Here is an 18,061-nt window from a genome sequence, read left to right as displayed (position 1 = left end):
ACCGACAAAGCAGTGTAACTTTGGTAATACACACCAGCACCTCCTTTACTATGTCCCGCACCCAATGTTTATGAATATGGGAGTTCTGATGCAGGTAGCGTCACGCTGCTGTAGCTGGTCATGTATTTTTTTTCGGGCAAGAGTACGGATTTCGAAATCCGAAAAGAAGCGCTGACGCGAACAATCTTGTTTGAGGCGAATGGAGTACAGGTGGTTCAAAAGTTGACACAATGGTTGTGCATCCTCAATGGCACTATGTTTCTTAACTGCCACCGTAATAAAGGCCAACGTGGTGATCTCCTTCCGGTTGTGCTGCACTTCGTCTTTTTTCGACATGTCCTTGTCAGCTCGATGGCATGTGTCATGACATCTTCGATATAGGTGGAGTACTTCTCGTCTACTTGCTACACTCCGGCTACGAATTTTGGGCTCCTTCCGACAAAGTTAGGGAAGTGCCCAACATTCGAAACAGCTGTTTAATAAAGCTGGTTCAAACAGGTTTGTCGTTGTGGTGGTTGGGAAACCTTGTCTGAACCACTTCGATCTGCGAAATTGCGACATTCTGCAGTTTGAATGCATTGTCCCATCGGTTGGAACCGCGACGCCTGTTAGTCAATCGAGCCGATACGACATCGTCACTGCAGAAGCCAGGACATCGTCACCCCCAAGCCCAGGAAAAAATTACATTGACATAAATACCCCAGAAAGTGGAGGGGATATCGCCCCGCCGGTACCGTAGTGGTCTTCGCACCAGACTGATAGTCTGGAGGTCGTCGGTTCGGATTCCACATGGCAGGCATTTTTTCTCCACTTTCTAAATTCTTTATCTGTTTCATTGACCTACCACATCCTCCCCTTTGCTTTCCCACGTTTTTCTTACTGCCAATCCTTATATATACATACCTAAATATATATATATATATATATATATATACATATATATTTATATATATATATATATATATATATATATATATATATATATATATATATATATATATATATACATATATATTTATAAATATATATATATATATATATATATATATATATATATATATATATATATAAATATATATATATATATATATATATATATGTGTGTGTGCATCGCACCTGACCGGTGTTCTGGAGTGTTCTGGGTTTGGATCCCGCCTGGCAGGCATTTTTTCTCCGCTTTCTTTCTTTCTAAATTCTTTATCTCTTTCAATGATTACCACACCTCCCCTTTGCTTTTCGAGGTTTTCTTGGTTGATAACCCTTTATTCCTTATAAATATATATGTATATATATTATGGCGAGGTTTATTGGCAGGACGGCAGCAAGGCGTTGAAACGCAGAGAGGCTCAGCTGAGTCCGAAGGGGTTCTGCCGTGCGCGCTCAGCTCTCGTGACAACAGACTGGTGATGATGATCTTGAGTCTTGCCATGATGATGATGCAGGTCGCATGAGGGAATACGCTCCGCTAGCTGTTGTTTTCACTTCACCGCTGTGTAGCGGCGCTGGTAGCGTTACGCCGATGGTGCCTAGTCTTCCTCGTTTTAATATATATATATATATATATATATATATATATATATATATATATATATATATATATATATATATATATATATATATATATATATATATATATATATATATATATATATATAAATATATATATATATATATATATATATATATATAATGAATCAGAATAGGAAATGAGGGGCTCGTTGAAAATAACACAGAAATAAGGCTAGGCAGTCGAGAAAACCTAGGAAAGCAAAGGGGAGGATGTGGTAGATCATTGAAACAGATTAAGAATTTGGAAAGAAAGAAAGAAAGTGAAGAAAAAATGCCCGCCAGGTGGGATCCGAACCCACGACCTCCAGAATACCGCACCAGACCGGTATTCTGGAGGTCGTGGGTTCGAATCCCACCTGGCGGGCATTTTTTCTTCACTTTCTTTCTTTCTTTCCAAATTCTTAATCTGTTTTAATGATCTACCACATCCTCCCCTTTGCTTTCCGAGGTTTTCTCGACTGCCTAGCCTTATTTATGTGTTATATATATATATATATATTTATATATATATATATATATATATATATATATATATGTATATATATCTCGATACACCAGTTATGACGAACACACACTATGGTTAAGACGAAGGAAAGTTTTGCCCTTATCTAACGTCCACAACGGAGAAAAGCTTCAGTGAAGATGAATGTGGCATAATATGAACCAGATGAGACCGTGAAAATTTGTTTGTAAGGTAAGACATCCTTCTTAAGCGGTCGTTTATCGTTCTGCATGTGTCAAGTGCGGAAAAATATTGTTCGTCGTATATAATACGACAGAAGAGGAGTCCCTTTTAGTGGACTCCCGTGATTACGAGCTCTAAGGTCGGGAAAGCTCAGGGTAGCCGGAACTTAGCTGCAGCTTGGCTGTTGCTTTGTAGGAACCTTATGAAACGCCATCGGGGGGTGGGGTGCTGGTCCCTTCTTTCGTTTCTCTATGTGACGTCTTCTAGGCCATCACGGGGGCACCATGGTCATGCAAAAGTAGTGGGAACAACGGCGTCCCATCGAAAGGCTGCCTCTTGCTTTCTCACGACCTCCGCGTTCCAAGCGCAGAGCACCCCGTCTTCTACCAGAGCGGAATCATCTTTTTTTCTCCTCTTTTTCTTTTCCGTGGCGCATACACACGCAATAGTAGTTGGCTATGTTCTCTAATACCCGCTTGTCTCAGAGCAGAAAGTTGTGGTACTTGATAACATGTCTCCCCCTCTAAGAAAGTTGTTGGCGAAGACACACACACTTCCCCAACCCGACCCCTCTCCACTTCACCGACAAACACGCACTGGTGGGGGAAGGACATTCGCGGATATTCACACACTACAGGGAAAATCAACACCGACCTTGTGACTGCCCTTTACAGTACTGAACAGTAATGAGTATTCCTGTAAGAACTGAAAGACGCGGATCTTCAAATGTTTCGCACTTTCCAGATACTTTAAAGGTTGGTGGTTGGTTCGCAAAACAAATTCGTTGAAGCATAAGTACAGGTGATACTTCCTTACTCCCCAGTGCAGCGCTAAGCATCCTCGTTCGCCATTTGAATACATGCTAACTATAGGGAATAGGGCACGGCTAGCATAGCATACAAAAAAAGATGACACATACAGGATGATACAGGATGAATGCCAGTACCAGGACGGCACCCATATTCTGGTCGGATGGGTCAGTTGCGAAACAAAGATGTCCGAATTGTTTGGTGCTTGCCGGAAAGGAGCAGAACAATGTTTTTCTTAAGGACCGACAAAGATTTCTTGTGGTTTTCATTCCACTGGATCGGGTTTCTTACGGTCTTACGGGTTATTTTTTAAGGGGCTTGGCTTCTTCAGCGAATTTAAGGATAAACTGACCGTACAATTCCGCGAGTTCCACGAATGACGCCACATTCTTCTAGATCTGAGGTTGTTTCAAACGAAGGATCTTTTTGCAGCGCCATGTTCATTAGCTCTACTCGACCATCCCTTACCTTGTGTCCTCAAAAGGAGACACTGCGTTGCCATGTTTCCAAATATATTTGACAAGATGGTGAACCTCGTGTTTTTAATTTGCCGAAAAACCCTCTGTAAGACGTTTAAGTGCTCACTGCAGCTTTCAGTTGTGATAAAGTCGTCGTCAAAGCAGTACACACAATTGGGGTGCCTTCAGAGACCTTCCGCATATGTCTAGCGTATACCACGATTGCGGTTTTGATTCAAAAGTGCATGGATTTGAATTAGTAGAATCCCTGACTGCTGCGAAAATGCAGCTTTTCCACGGCATTTAGCACGGCTTTTGAAAAAGCGGATTTTGCTCGGCATTGCAATCTGCCGGTACCCTTTCGTGAAATGAAATTTTGAGTAGTAATTCTGACTTGTGCAAGAACGACGTCGATCCGCGGTATCGGTTCACTGTCAGCAACCAGACGTTTGATAGCTCCCTGTAATCAACGCATAGCCACATAGTGTAGTCCGGCTTACAGAAGAGGACCAGTGGATCTTAGTATGGGGATGTCGTCCGCTAAAATACATAAACCGTAGCCTGTATTTACCCTCTTATCCCAGATTGCCTCTGATTTATAAATTATGACAAAGCGTTTGATTTTATACTCACACCAGAGGTACTAGAAGCATAAAAAGGACCAGAGAACAAAGAAATCTTACTGTGATGAATCGCGAAGCGAGTTATTGACCGGGCAATGGAGAGAGAGAGAGAGCTTTTAAGAGAAGCGTGTGTCCGTGATCGCGAGGGCTTGAAAGATGGGCTGGGAGTCAAACGGCGGAACAGGGCGCGCTCCGTGGAGAGTACCCCGTGAAGAACCTGGGCCTCCTTGAACTGGGCGGACGCTACATTATGCCAAGGCTCGAGTGCTCATCTGATTCCCGACATCGCGGCGCTGGTGAGCCGATTGCTGACGATCCATTTCGGCTGTTGGGTGCTGTCGCTTTTGCTATTTCAGCCGCTAGAATCACTACGCGACGAAAAATGAGCTCACCTGCTTATCATGCATGACTCTCGCCCCTTCCGAGCTGCGATTATATTTTCTGTACCTTCAAACAGTTTACTGTCCTTCCGTGTGTCCCAAACCCGTCTTGGTCTATAACATACCATACCACTATCTACTTTTTTGTGTATGTCCTTCATTCTGTTAGATATAGTATTCGACGTGTTAATAGCGTTCGAGTGCGCCTGCGTGGTTCGTGGCCCATTATTACCCATGTGGCGAGCCTGCCACGATATCACCCTTGGAATGTGCGGGAAGAAGTGGAGTGCTGTGAGAACACGTCATTCAAGACTGATTTGGGAAACGTAGATCTTAACGGGGTGCAGCTGGGTCTCTCAGGATGGAACTTTGCCAGTTGATCGACAGCCAGCGGGTGGAGCAGCGTGCAGAGAGGGCAGCTGAGAGAGAAGCACTCAGTGAAATTGCAGAACGCGAAGACGAGGGACGGCGACAAGCTGCCAGATAGCCAAGGAAGCTGCCGAGATAGCCAGTACAGCTGCATAATTGGAAAAGGAGGGACAGCGACAAGGTGCCGAGGAAGCCAAGGAAGCTGCAAAGAGGGAAATGCAAATCCTTGGAAGATGCGTCTTCAACAAGTGTCGGAACACACCACCACCGCTATTGCCGGGAAAGAAACCCACCCCAATGTGCCTGACGTCATCCCGGATATGCTCCTATCTGTGTTTGATGAAAGACGCGATGACCGACACGCATACTTATAGCGCGTCGAGCACGTGGGGACTGGACAGGGGTGGTCGGAGAAAAATTGGGCCGTAGGTCGCATTGTGTGCTTGTCTCAGGAAGCGCTGACCATGATTGGTCGTATGACTGCAGGAGAATCGCTTGACTACACCAGGTTCAAGAAAGCGTTGCACAAGCGGTTCAGATTCATGGGAATTGGGCGCCAGGAGAAGTTTCGGAAAGGCCGGACTAAAGACGGCCAGACGGGAAGACAGTTTGCGGCGAACCTCTCGAGCTACTTCGACCATTGGGTGGAAATCGCCAACATTTCGAAAACCTACGAAGGTTTCCGCGAATCGTTAATTTCAGAGCATTAGTACTGTTGCCACCCGAGACTCGTCGTCTTCCTCAAGGAACGCCAGTGCGCCACCCAGGATATCTTTGTAGACGTCACGGACCGTTTCGTGGAGGCGCAAAATTTTGTGAACTTAGGAAAGCTTCCAACTGACACGCCGGGAATGACGAAGGATGCAGCCAACACACCGGATCAAGGCAACACAGAAGCATTCTTATGCGATCGTTGTCGACACAAGTGCGCAAGACTGTCGCAGTGTGACCAAGGAAGATGCAAACTTCTTCAAGTGTGGAATGCCAGGTGACAGTTCCGACAATTGTCGAAGCGGATCAGGATATCAAGACAAACTGACCGAATGTGCAATTTACGAGTCTCCAAGGAGAGCCTCAAAAATCAACTCCCATAGAGGCCAGATGTTAGCGTATCTCGATGTCGCTCAAACTGTAATACTACCAGCGGTAGAAATTAAGCATTTCTCATCAAGGGAATTGCAGTGTTCCTCAACGAGTGGTAGGAAAATTCGGCAGTGTGCTCCGAGAAACTTGAAGCGAGACAGCCATCGTCAGCCGGGATGTTCTCGACGACAATTGTTTGACTGGGATGACACGCCGAGTTTTTCTTCACGGCTGCGTCCAGGAACACACAGAGGCAAAATGCATGTCTAAACGCCGTATTTGGTGGTGGAGAATATCGCAGCCTCCATGAGTAGTGAAATGTACGACCTGATTCTAGGCCAGATTGAAGGCGCCAGGGAGCCTCACGAACCAGATTGTGACTGGGAGTATCAAGTTGCTGGGGACAGTGATAATACGATGAGCAGCCTTGAACGAACACTGCGTTCGGAGCCTTGGTATCTGATTCCCGCCGCTGCATGGACTGAAGCACTGCAGACCACACGTTTTAACGTGGCAGCGTCTTCGTGAACTCCTTTTCAACCGAGCTGCACTAAACTCAAGAGCAGCCCAGAACTATACTTTGACGTCCTGTTACCTAACAGTTGGGAGGAAAGACTACACTTTCTTGAAAGCGAAGCGTCATTATATAGAGAGTGCCAATTTTCAGCGGGAAAGACGTTGAAGCAGATCATAGTGCCGAATATGATCCAGGAGTCTATTATCCGAGCAGCACATGAGCGCATCAAGCCTTGAGATGCGGGTATTCGGAAGATTGCTTTTAATTTGTTTTTATGGTTTCATGGCTTTGGATAATTTTAGAAACTTTCTACTCGCCGTATCTGCCAAATGCTGTTAAGAATATGTGCACTCAAGCCACATCTGCAGCAGAAGAACGACTGACAAGTTTCTGCTGCGTACACGCTCAATGAGACGGGCCTATGCAAGCAAGTGACTTTGATAGTTTGAGAACAAACCTTGCTTCCGCTTCTATACTCCGTCCGTGGACAAATAGGGGGAGAAGCTATCATATAACTGAATTTATTTTTGTCTGAATGCTGTGCATGGGTTCGCTGTGACACGTGACCAATTTCAGCTCCTGCCAAGTGACTAGTAGAAAAGTTGTTTAGTCCCCTAAAAGCTTTCTTAAGGTGGGGGTGATGTAATGATTGGCCACTCAATTGAGACGGCGAAGATTCATCGACGACGAAAAGAAGAGGAGCGCGCGAAAGTGATCGCTATGGCTTGAATTACAGCGGCTGGAGTCCAAGCGGCGGACCAGGGCGCGGGCCGTGGAATGTACCCCGTCAGAGGCGTTGGCCACCTTGAACTGGACCGTCGCTACCACCCTTCAAGGCTCGAAAGCGAATTTGGGCAGCGTGATTGCGGTGCTGATGCGCGAATTGCGTAACCTCTATCCCGGCTGTTGGTTGTTGTCGCTCCTGCTGTTTGAGCCGCTGGAATCGCATCCCGGCGGAACGTTAGCTGACTTGCAAATCAGATATTGCTCTGGTAGCTACGAACCGCGAGACTATTTCGCGTATGTTCGAAGTGTTGACTCTGCTTCCGTGTGACCCAAACCCATTCTTCTTATCACCGTCTACTATCTCGTGCTTTTCCTTCATTCTTTTAAATATAGTCTTCGATGCGTTGACCGCGTTCCAATCCGCCTGTGTGGTCCGTGACCCATTCAAAACACCTTCTCAACACTACTTCAAGACATAAATAAGGAGAGCATGGCAGGCTAACACTACATACGCAATAAATTTCCTATCAGAAAGAGACTAACATAGCGAGATACCATCCTTACAAAACCATTCCCAGCATTTCTTGGTCGAGCATTTAAAACGTTCGACTGGGAAAACATTCGATTGACAATACAGGGGTATACTTGAGCCTTTGGAACTTTGCGGATGATTTTGTTACACGGAAACAATACGTATATTATCACCCATTTACAAGTCCAAATAAGCTGGGAAGCGTTTGAGTAACTGGCAGCGCGACTCCGAGAAGCGTAGTCGTTTTTGTCCTCTCCCACCAGCAGCATAGCGCCGGGGGCAAGTTTGTGTATAACTGGGGTTGCCACGACACCATGTATTCTTGATTACGGAAAGCGCACAATACATGCAAACAGTGGTTGAGAAACCACAGTTAGGAAACGTTGCCGTTTGACGGATTTCGGGTTATGTGACCCAGACTATCGCAGAAGCTTTACCACGCATTGGTAAACGCTGCTCTTGAACTGCCACATTCCTCATCCGACGAGCATCTTAAATTTGGCATGCCAGTGGAGGCCTGAATATTTGACTTCACCACAGGGACAAGCTTGTCCTTGGGGAATATGTGTACTGCCGACAAGGACGAAAATCGGTAGCCTTTTGGCAAGGAACTGCGTTTTAATACAACCCGCAAATTGACAAGAAAACAGCTATGGCAGTGATGGTTGGTGCAGAGTGCTTCCGCGAAAAGTGCACGAAACGTTTTGCCTGGTAGCCTAAAAGGGCGTCACAGGCCAGAGCTACACCTACTCTTCGCGGCCAATTGTACTGAAAAGTTTTCAGTCACTATTTAAACGTTACCACCGGAAGTTCTGTTGTGAATGAAGTGTCTCGGTATTAGGAGTGTCGCTGATCGCGCCCACCATGATTTACGTATTTATCGAGCGTGTTACAACAAATAAATTGAAAACAAAACTATGTGGAAATATCCAACAACCACAGACCTATCTGTAAAATGTTGAGAACAATTTTAAATTACATTTTTAAAGTGTTATACAAGTAAAAATGTGTGCACATTTCGTAACACAAACGTAACAATAATAATAATTAAGAACTATTCGAAATTTACAATATTTTAGGTTCTGCCATAAATATTTCAGTGCGGTTTTATTAGCAAGGAGCAGTTTTATAATCGGTAAAATGCTGGGTATTCTGGAAATAAAAACAGCATTTTGTTTGTGGCTTGGCTGATGCAAGACATTTAGTACACTGCATTCCCCGCAAAAATAAAAAACGTTTCCCAAAACTTTACAGCATGAATAATGTTATTTCTAGGCAAGCACGAATGTTCTTAAGCTCACGCACTTCGGATGTCGATATTAGGCTCTAATTTAAACGCCAAACTAGAAAACAATAGATTTAGAAGAATAATAAATTGTCAATGCTTTCATTATTGCACTTTTTTTTCACTGCGGAAAATAAATCTGCACTACACTTCTCCGAAACAGCGTGTTTGACTACAAACCTTAACCTCCTTTTAGCACGTGAAAAATAATTTTGACTTGTTTTTGCAGTCATGGTTGCTTTAAGCATTTCCATGCCTAGCACAAAGGCGCTCTTCAACATAAACGTAGCTTCGTAGTGAAATTCCGTTTTTTGTGTTAACACAGCTCTCCTTTTTCTGGAACACCTAAATGTTCAGTCTGTACCAGCGTTGACCACAGGAAGCTAGTGTCAGACGTGGAAAATAGAATAAGGAATGAGCCCCTTTGTGCACTACTAACCGTACCGGTTAACTTCTGATTTGTCTCTGTTTGGCATTCCGGTTTTCTCTTATGGCACACAATATTCTGGAACACCTGGTCTTCAGCTGTCGGCGCAAACATTTTTCAAAAACCATTTTCTTTAGCTTTAAATCATTTGTTGCAGAGTTTTGTACCCAGTATTTGGTTTGTTTCATTTTACCTATTGATATTAAACCCTCTTCTTACGCAGTCAATACATTTTATGGTTCTTATTTCGCTAAATGATACAATTTCTTCCAACACAGAAATGAAGCTGCAAACTTTAAGCACAAAACGAGAGGCAGCACTTATAGGAACAATAAAACAGTTCAACTTTATTAAATTTTTTCGTAGCTCGCACTATGGCGAGGATGCAGAAACAGCACATTAGCCGGCCCTTTTTTCTTCATCGGAGCCTCGGCTGTTGTACTACACATAGATTTCAAAAATTTCCGCTGTAAGTACTGCAATACTGGCTGGTGCGGATCGTTTCTTCGGCAGCTTTTCAAATCTCTCTGAAACTGAACCGCGTTAGGACGGCACTGTAACCCACGCCCGTGGGCTTTGAAAACTCTGCGTTTGTAACGCCAGCTATCCTGTGTTCCCAACTTGCGGCACCGGCGCACGGAAACTATTTTCTTGGTATTGTATTTGAGCTCTTTTCCTGGCGGAAGCCCTGGCGCAAGCCTAGACATCGCCCAGAGCTCCTCACAAGAAGTGTGCCCAAGTGGGCTCGGTTATTTTGCAAACACCTTCTCTGAGCATGGCCGGAACAAACTCAAGCTTAAATATTTGTGCTCTTAATATACCCTTTGTAGCGTAAAATTAGAGCAACTATACGAAAAGAAGCTACTAGCCCAGCCACTCAGGCTGTCGTTTCACCAACGAAGTACATAGAAAGATTCCCTGTTGCCCAAATAATGGGCGGCGGATAATCCTTATCTGGGCTTCTAGGATGCAGTATTTACTCCTGCAACTGTATATTAGAGTTGCGATTGGCAAACGAATCCGCGAACGCACAGTGTATACCTGACAAACAGGCAGTGTTGAATACATGTTCACACCACTTACAAGCCTTCTAAGTGACTGTCGTAGATGTCGCACTGGCCATATATGAATTTCCAGCGCCGAGAAAGAGTCCAAGTGGTTCCGAGTGCCGCACCCGTCGATTGCAGAGATACGAGATATGCCACCTGTATACCTAAACAAAGTTGTTTGACTGCTCTGGCACACGGTTACCATCCCTTCCAAGCGAACGGCAGAGATGTTCCCATCCACTTATATGCAAAGAGCAGCACCATAAAAGATGCCACTTCTCCTGAGGTGAAGGGGCCATGCGTGAGCGGAAAAGCACTCTGAACCTACGTGTATAGGTACTGAGTTTATTGCACCAGGGACAGAGATTGCAAAGCGGCCTGCTCGAAAAAGGCCGCAGTGTCACCGTGCGCTCAAGCTGTTATCGATGCCTAATTATCTTACTATTGTACACGTGTTATTTTAAAGGGCTAACATTGCTACTTCTGTTTACCTCTAATACAATATGTAAGTTTATGCCTTCACATATAAAACTCAGAAATATCCACACACAAAAAAAGATATTAGGCATACTGCACTGTTTGTCAAGCCAGTTGGATCGTATTTTAATTGTATTTTTTTTATTTGGAACTGCTGCTTTACTTTTGAATGCCTACGTCTCGATCCAGAAGATAAAATGGCGTTTGCACCAGAAAATGCCTAACAAACGTTGGAGAGCCGAGCTGTAAGCCCTTCGTTAAACATTTTTGGAAAGTAATATTTATTAAATATCTTGTGCAAGGCTTCGAAACGCCCACTTTTGAGATTCTGCAATATATTACCTTAACATAAATAAGCCGGGTTTGAGCGTGAAGCCTGCGACTTCTGAGACTACAACCAATGTGTACGCTTGATGAAAAAAATGACAAAATTCTAATGGCATTGTGTCTGTTCACTGAGAGTAAAAATATCTCTAAGCACAAATGGGCAGCTTGAAATGTCACAATAAAATATGTTTGGTGCATCAGAAGGCTGCCCTAAAACTCAACTTTTAAAGTGAATGACATAGCAGAAATATAAGTAATACCTTCATATCATACTTCAAATAAACAACCATAACACACATAAACACCCACAAAAGATTGATTTTTGGTAAGCGGGAACGTTAGCGAAGGCCGACGTGATAAATATTGTGATATCGATGTAGCAGCTTCTGAACCCAAATTCACATTTCAGACATTGTATATATTTTATTGTATTACAAAAATGTTTTTAGGCCTTTTTTATGCAAGCTGTGCATGATATCAAAACAACTCGTGCGTTAGTTGAGAACAACGCCAGAGTTGTTCTCAAACAGCGAAAGCCGCGACGTTCCTCTTTACGTGCGCTGAAGAAATCATTTTAGTGCACTCTAACAACCTTTCGTTAATATGTATGTCATACCATTATATTTATTTTAGAGGCGACTGAGGAAAAGGTGGAAATGATGGTGTTTCGAGACTCAAAGGGCAGCTGTGGAATCTTTATCACATACAACAAAACTCTACCAAAACGTAAGTATGCACTACAAAAGCAGACATGTATTCACAATAGCTCAAACTGTCCATTTGCCTCATTCACCCAAGGCAGTGAAAATGAATGGTGGCCTTATTCGTTGAGTAATCTGCTCAACTCTGGGAGCAGTGGTAAGAACACCTTCGACTATTCTCAAGAGTCACGCAAGTAGCATCGCCTAAAGATACTCATAATTGTTTAATACTGAAAGAACATTGGGAATATATTGAGTCAGAAGTGAAAGAGCTATTTTTGTATGCTGCTTTTGTATTTTATGTGAAAAGGCAGTGTTGATGAAATCTGCAGTCGGGTGAACACATAGGATGCACCTCTAAGCTTGGAGTGGTTTTAGAATTTCAGATAACTGCACGAATAATCAATCAAATCATAATATTTGTTTGCTGAACCCTGGCCCCAGCACTTACGGCCAATCACACATTAGCCACATTAGGAAACGCCGTTCGTTGAGCTTTTAGTGGTCGCATGTTAAGTTGGCTGAGAGGGTCTAAGAGAGCTGGGGCAATGACGAACATCGTATCATACCCAACTTATGTCTAAAACCAACATATCAAGGCACGAACGGAAGAGCGAAGATAGGGTATTACTACCGTCTGAAGACTGAATATTTGTTTGCATAAAGCTAACGCCCAAAACATGCAGTCGAACACACATTGGCAAAAATCACTCCAATCACACCACCGCAACACGACAGCCAAAATGCAATTACACCTGACTTCAGACATCTGCCCTACTGCTCATATTCCCCAATTTTTTGGACTCTTGCACCACTTCATCTTTTTTCACAGGATAAACTCCGAGTACTAGTCTGGCGCAGAACATAACATTATGAATTATTTCATTTGTGTTGACATCATAGGCTGATTTTCGTATCAAAATATGACCGCCATTCTCCAAACTGACTGCATACATTTAAAATAGGGTATTGCATTCGAGGTGCTTTGAGGCCCAAATCTTTAAAAAAATAATGTATTAAATTGCCCGTGTTTAAATTCGTCAACATACTTTCCCGACATTGGCAAAGGGTCTCTAAGCTACCACGGGCCACAGCATTAAACAGTCCAGCTTGCTCCATAATTTAGTATGTTCTTGGTATACAGATTGGCTATGCTGAGCTGTGGTATTTGCCCGAAAAGTTCGGATGCAGTCACTTTTGAATCTTTAAGCTTTAGACAAAAAAATTGTACAAGTTAGAAGAATTATTCTGGCGCTCATTTCAAGCACCATCAATGCAGGTATGTCTTAATGGAATCACACCAATATTGGCATTTTTAAAACCCCCACAGTTGACCCGAGAATGTGCTTCTTTCATCTTTTTTTGTTTCTCGCACAAACTTGTCGAACACTTTATAAACATAGTTGGTTACCCTGTCGGCCAGAAGCGGGCTACTTTCCTAAAACCAGATTCCGCACTTCATAAATACACATTTTTATCAAATAAGTGAAAGAACCAAGACGAAAACGCGTATTGCAAGTACAAATTGCGTAGGTAAACTAAGCCTGTGTTTATTGATTCTTTGTTCTTGCTCCTAGGCCTTGCGTTTAATTTTTAAGTCTGAATATAATGGCGGGAAGCTTTTTGTGTGTTATATTTTTAACTAACTTGATGTAACACTCAAGATAGTGAAAAGCACATTTACACTACCCACAATACACAGTTTAGTGCATAGGATCGTTTCTAGAAGAAATATGATACAGGCCACCGGAGTGCGCTATGATACCTTGTATGCAGTCTGTTTTGATAAATGACTTGAATTTTCATTGCGAGGAAACGATTTGAAATAAACTTCTATTGTAGGTTTCCCAGCTAACACGGCAAAACAAATACCAAGCCGGTCTTTTCTCACAATCTGTAGTACAGTCTTTATCAAACACAAAAAAGGTCTGATAGAAAACTAAAATACCACGCTGGTTCGCACCGCACATACTTTCCCTTTCCTTGCACTGGTATAGTTTGAAAGCTTATTATATCATTACCATAACTACGTATGGTAACAGCACAATTTAACCTATCTGCTCTACTTGAACACAATAGCCTGGCACTGTATTTCTAACTTATTCTATATTTCTGCAGAATTTTTCTAAAAAGAAACTCCTTTCAGGCTTCTAGACTAGTAAATTAGTTTTAAAGTTGCACTATTTAACTAGCTGTGCATACAGATGACTCGACGGTATGTAGATTTAATTGGGTGAAGCGCATCTGGCATTTTGCGTGCTATCTTAATTACTTTTAGTCATAGTTTGTATTTTGGAAAAATGTAAAAGGTCATGACAATGCTTGGGAAGGTGTTACAGAAAGCTCTGAATTCACTATGTTACTGCAGTTCTTTTTAACAGCGACATTTGAGGCAGTTTATCAAGCAATGTTTGGCTATGTACAAAAAATCGTGTCTTTATATAAAATAAACGTCGCAACAGTGAATATTTTAGGTGTCGTATAACCGCTTTGTTGCAGTTACAAAACATTTCTTGCTTACAAATCTAGAAACGCGTGTTTAGCTTAACTCGGCCAACTCTGCCTTTGATATTGCATGTGAACTATTTAAAGTATATATTTGTAATCAGGTTACGAATTCCTCCTAGGAAAAAAATGTTACACAAAAAAAGCCATGTTTTCAACCAAACATTTCTTGTGCAAGTTTTTACCTGGATTGAACAATTGAACTAGTTGTGCACTCTTCAGTTGATGATTTTTGTTAAAAAAACTTGAAATGCAATATAGACGTAACTTTGCATGTCATTGGTCTCAACATACCCAAATTTATTCACAAAACCTTCCGGGTAAGGCACACAAATATTGTTTCGGCATTTACCCAGAAATATTTGTGTAGCAAATTCGTATTTATGACACTGCGTTACCAGCTTGAGTGTTTTCGTCTCTTGTTTCTGCGCCACGTTATCCTAGTATTTGGCGTTTCTTGTCTTTCCTATTTCCTTTAAACAATTTACAGAAGAAAGTGCACTTGCTCAAACTAGCTTACTACACAAAGTTCGTATAATATACTGAATAAAACAACTAAATATATATTTTTATAGAATTTTTGCTGGCAGTAACGTGTAATTTGTTGCGCCAACTTTTTTAGTTTGAGAAACTACTTTTTTCAGGTGAAAGACATTACAATTGTTTTCAGAGAGCCAAAAAAACTGAAGGCAAATATCCAGATGATGCTGAATGCTCAAAAGCTTTTCACAATATCTGCCCCAAAATTGACACTAAGGCAAGCAATTCGATAATCTGTGATTAGGGTTGCTAACACCTCTCATGCACTCTGTGAAAAGCATCAACCCTGTAATATTATCGTTTTGTGATCCTCTGCATCAATAAAATAGAAAATATTTTGTTGTTCTTTTGGTTTATGATTGTAGTCGGCTGAAATTGCGAAGAGAATTATTTGAAGCGGAAGGACAACTTCCTCATAGACTATTTTTCAAGCCATAAATAAACACTACTAAAAAAACGGGGGGCTTAGTTCAGTTACATCTGAATGGCTGTGTAGCATGAGCATCGTCTGTGTATGTGGCAACGATAGTACTAGTTGCACCGCCGGTGTTGAAGACAAAGACGAGCGACAGTCCGCAGTATCGCCAGTAACAAGCCCACAAGACTGAACCTGGTCCATCTTGAATCGCGATTGCTGCCTCCTGTCAGCTCTATCTCTCTGACCAATACACTTTTTAGAAAGTGGCTGTTTAGCAGAAGTGCGCCACTGGCACAAGCATCATCACTGTTCTCTGGTGATGCACGTAAGGGGGTTCACTCTCTTTGAAAATGACATAGCCCTCATAATTTGTGGACTGCTCCCCCAAAAAAATCCAACAAATGTGGCTTTTGGTGGGTGTGAGGTGTCATTGTTCATCATAGAAAAAAATGGCAAAGAAGCGAAAGATGCGACTGAAGTTGAAGACGTGAATGACCGAGCCAAGCAGCTGAATTGTTTAATGCGGGACAACACAGCTGAACAACGGGACTTGAAAGGGGGCGTGGACTTCTGCTCCAATGCATGTGAGCGGGTAAGGGTCTAACCACGGAGATAGCCCTGATACGCATAGAAGTAAGTAAGGTAATTTACCTCATTACAGGCTGAAAACTCGAGACTGTCCCTCAAAGTCAACAAAATGGAGCAGTAGCAGTGTATAAACTACGTGGAAGTCAAAGCCATACCTGATAAGAGCGGTCTGGTAGAAGTAATCAAACTCCGTGAGAAAATTGGCGATACACTCCAGAAGGATTTCGTTGATACGTGCATTTGGGTGCCAACAGCGAAGCAAGGAGAGTGAAAGATAATCGTCTGCTTCGCAGAACAAGCCAGCACAAGGCTCTTTATGAAAAATCGAGAAAACATAGGGTAAACAGCATCACCCTCGCCTTTGAGCATTACAAACCAGTGTGTGCGAATGAGCCTCTAACAAAGCAGAACATGAGACTGCTTGTCTTGGCTGTACATAAAAACAAAGAGGCACAATGGAAGTTATTCTGAAAGGCTAATTGCAAAATATCTGCTCGTCGACAGAATAAAATCTCGAGCTATCGGGAGTGCTGTTCTTACGTAATTGGAAAAAATCAGTAAGATGTGGCGCAGACCTCTTTCTAATTGCCTTACACCATTTAAAACTCTGCCTTATTGGTAAGATGAAGTGCCGTCAAAACAAAGACCTATATTGTAGCGTCTCGACCTTCCACAAAACTTTTCCTTGAGAAAACATCGTATCGTTTCTTCACATAAACTGTAGATGTTGCCGGATTGCAATTTTGGAACTTTTGAACAGGAGGAGGATAAGAAGAGGAGGCCTTGACTTCTATTCAGGGAAATCCGAGTTCCATGAGCAGGGCCTCGGCTCTACTGATCAATAGGAGCTGGTACTCTAAGGAGGGGCTGTGCAGGACCTGCCTCCATGGCATAGGAGCATGCCGGGACAGAAAGAGATGCTGCTGTTACTGGTTGCTTCTTGGAGTGCCTAATCTGAAAGTAAGGGAGGGCGAGTGTCAATCCTAGGATCCGGACAAGGGGTGGGCGGGAAGCATGTGTTGTGACTGAAAAGCCATTTCATAGCTCCGCGGTTCCATCTCCACCACTAAATTTACACTTGGGGTTCATGAACTTCGTTGGATAAAACTTATGGAGTCTGACTGTACACATGAGTGTGTTTGTCTGCAGTCAAAATAACATTGTCTTATCTGGCTTGGTGAGGTTGGGGTAAGGATGGGGTAGTCATCGACTCCCGGATCGACAATGCTCAATGATATCAGGGAAATTCAGACAGTCGGGTATGTAATCCACGGTTTCATCGCGATTGAAATTGATGTTCCGGAACAGGGTGGAGGAGGGCGAATTTGAGGGGCTCGACACTGATGGGCCAGGTGGGTAACAACGCTGGCATCCGCGTAAGCTCGCTCATTGCCTCTGTTGCATGGGTGCGCCGGGTCCAAAGCAGCTGGAATGTATCACTTTTTGCAGATGTGCCTTAATGAGGGGGAGAGTAGGTTGACCTGTGCTTTCCCCTAGACGACTCCTGAGGTGAAGTTTCTGCATGCATCTGCGGGGTCAGACACTATGAATTCATTAGGACATTGTGGTTGACTGGTATGTGGCCAAGTCGATTGCGACTTCTTCGACTTGAAGGAAAAATACCTGAGGCAGGATTGTCAAACACGAGGAGATTCCCATCGGCCACTACTGCAACGAGACGTCTTTGATTGTAGCGGGCGCCACGTATGGGGAGAGCTGCAGCATCCATGTAGAGAACCGGGTGTAGCAGGATGGACGATATGTGAGCTTTCATGGTACAAGTTCATTTCGACCTGCGATCGCGATGTTGTGCTGAATGCATATTTCTCGGCATGAGACGGACGTCTATTCTAGAACGCCAAATGGTCGGTAAGGAGTGCTTTACTACACTCTCGGGGGGCCTATACGTGGGGAGGCCCCGGCGTCGGAGAACGTGCACCCCGCTTGTGTTTTTTTGCGCCTTTTTTATTGACATATCTGATGGGCGTAGATT

The 18,061-nt window shown here is 43.2% G+C and overlaps 1 long non-coding RNA gene across 1 annotated transcript in view; it reads left to right on the top strand.

The window, feature by feature from the left end:
• LOC144141927 (uncharacterized) overlaps positions 1 to 15,408 on the top strand; it is a 55,353-nt gene extending 39,945 nt beyond the window's left edge. The window contains exons 4-5 of the long non-coding RNA XR_013316753.1: positions 11,950 to 12,042; positions 15,167 to 15,408. This is a non-coding gene — a long non-coding RNA (uncharacterized LOC144141927). The remainder of the gene's footprint in view (positions 1 to 11,949; positions 12,043 to 15,166) is intronic.
• Positions 15,409 to 18,061: the final 2,653 nt, after the last annotated feature.

This window comes from Haemaphysalis longicornis, unplaced genomic scaffold (genome assembly GCF_048455015.1).
Source record: "Haemaphysalis longicornis isolate Haplotype H1 unplaced genomic scaffold, Haemaphysalis longicornis Haplotype H1 scaffold_6, whole genome shotgun sequence".
Taxonomy (NCBI): Eukaryota; Metazoa; Arthropoda; class Arachnida; order Ixodida; family Ixodidae; genus Haemaphysalis; species Haemaphysalis longicornis.
This window is presented reverse-complemented; position numbering and strand designations above follow the sequence as displayed.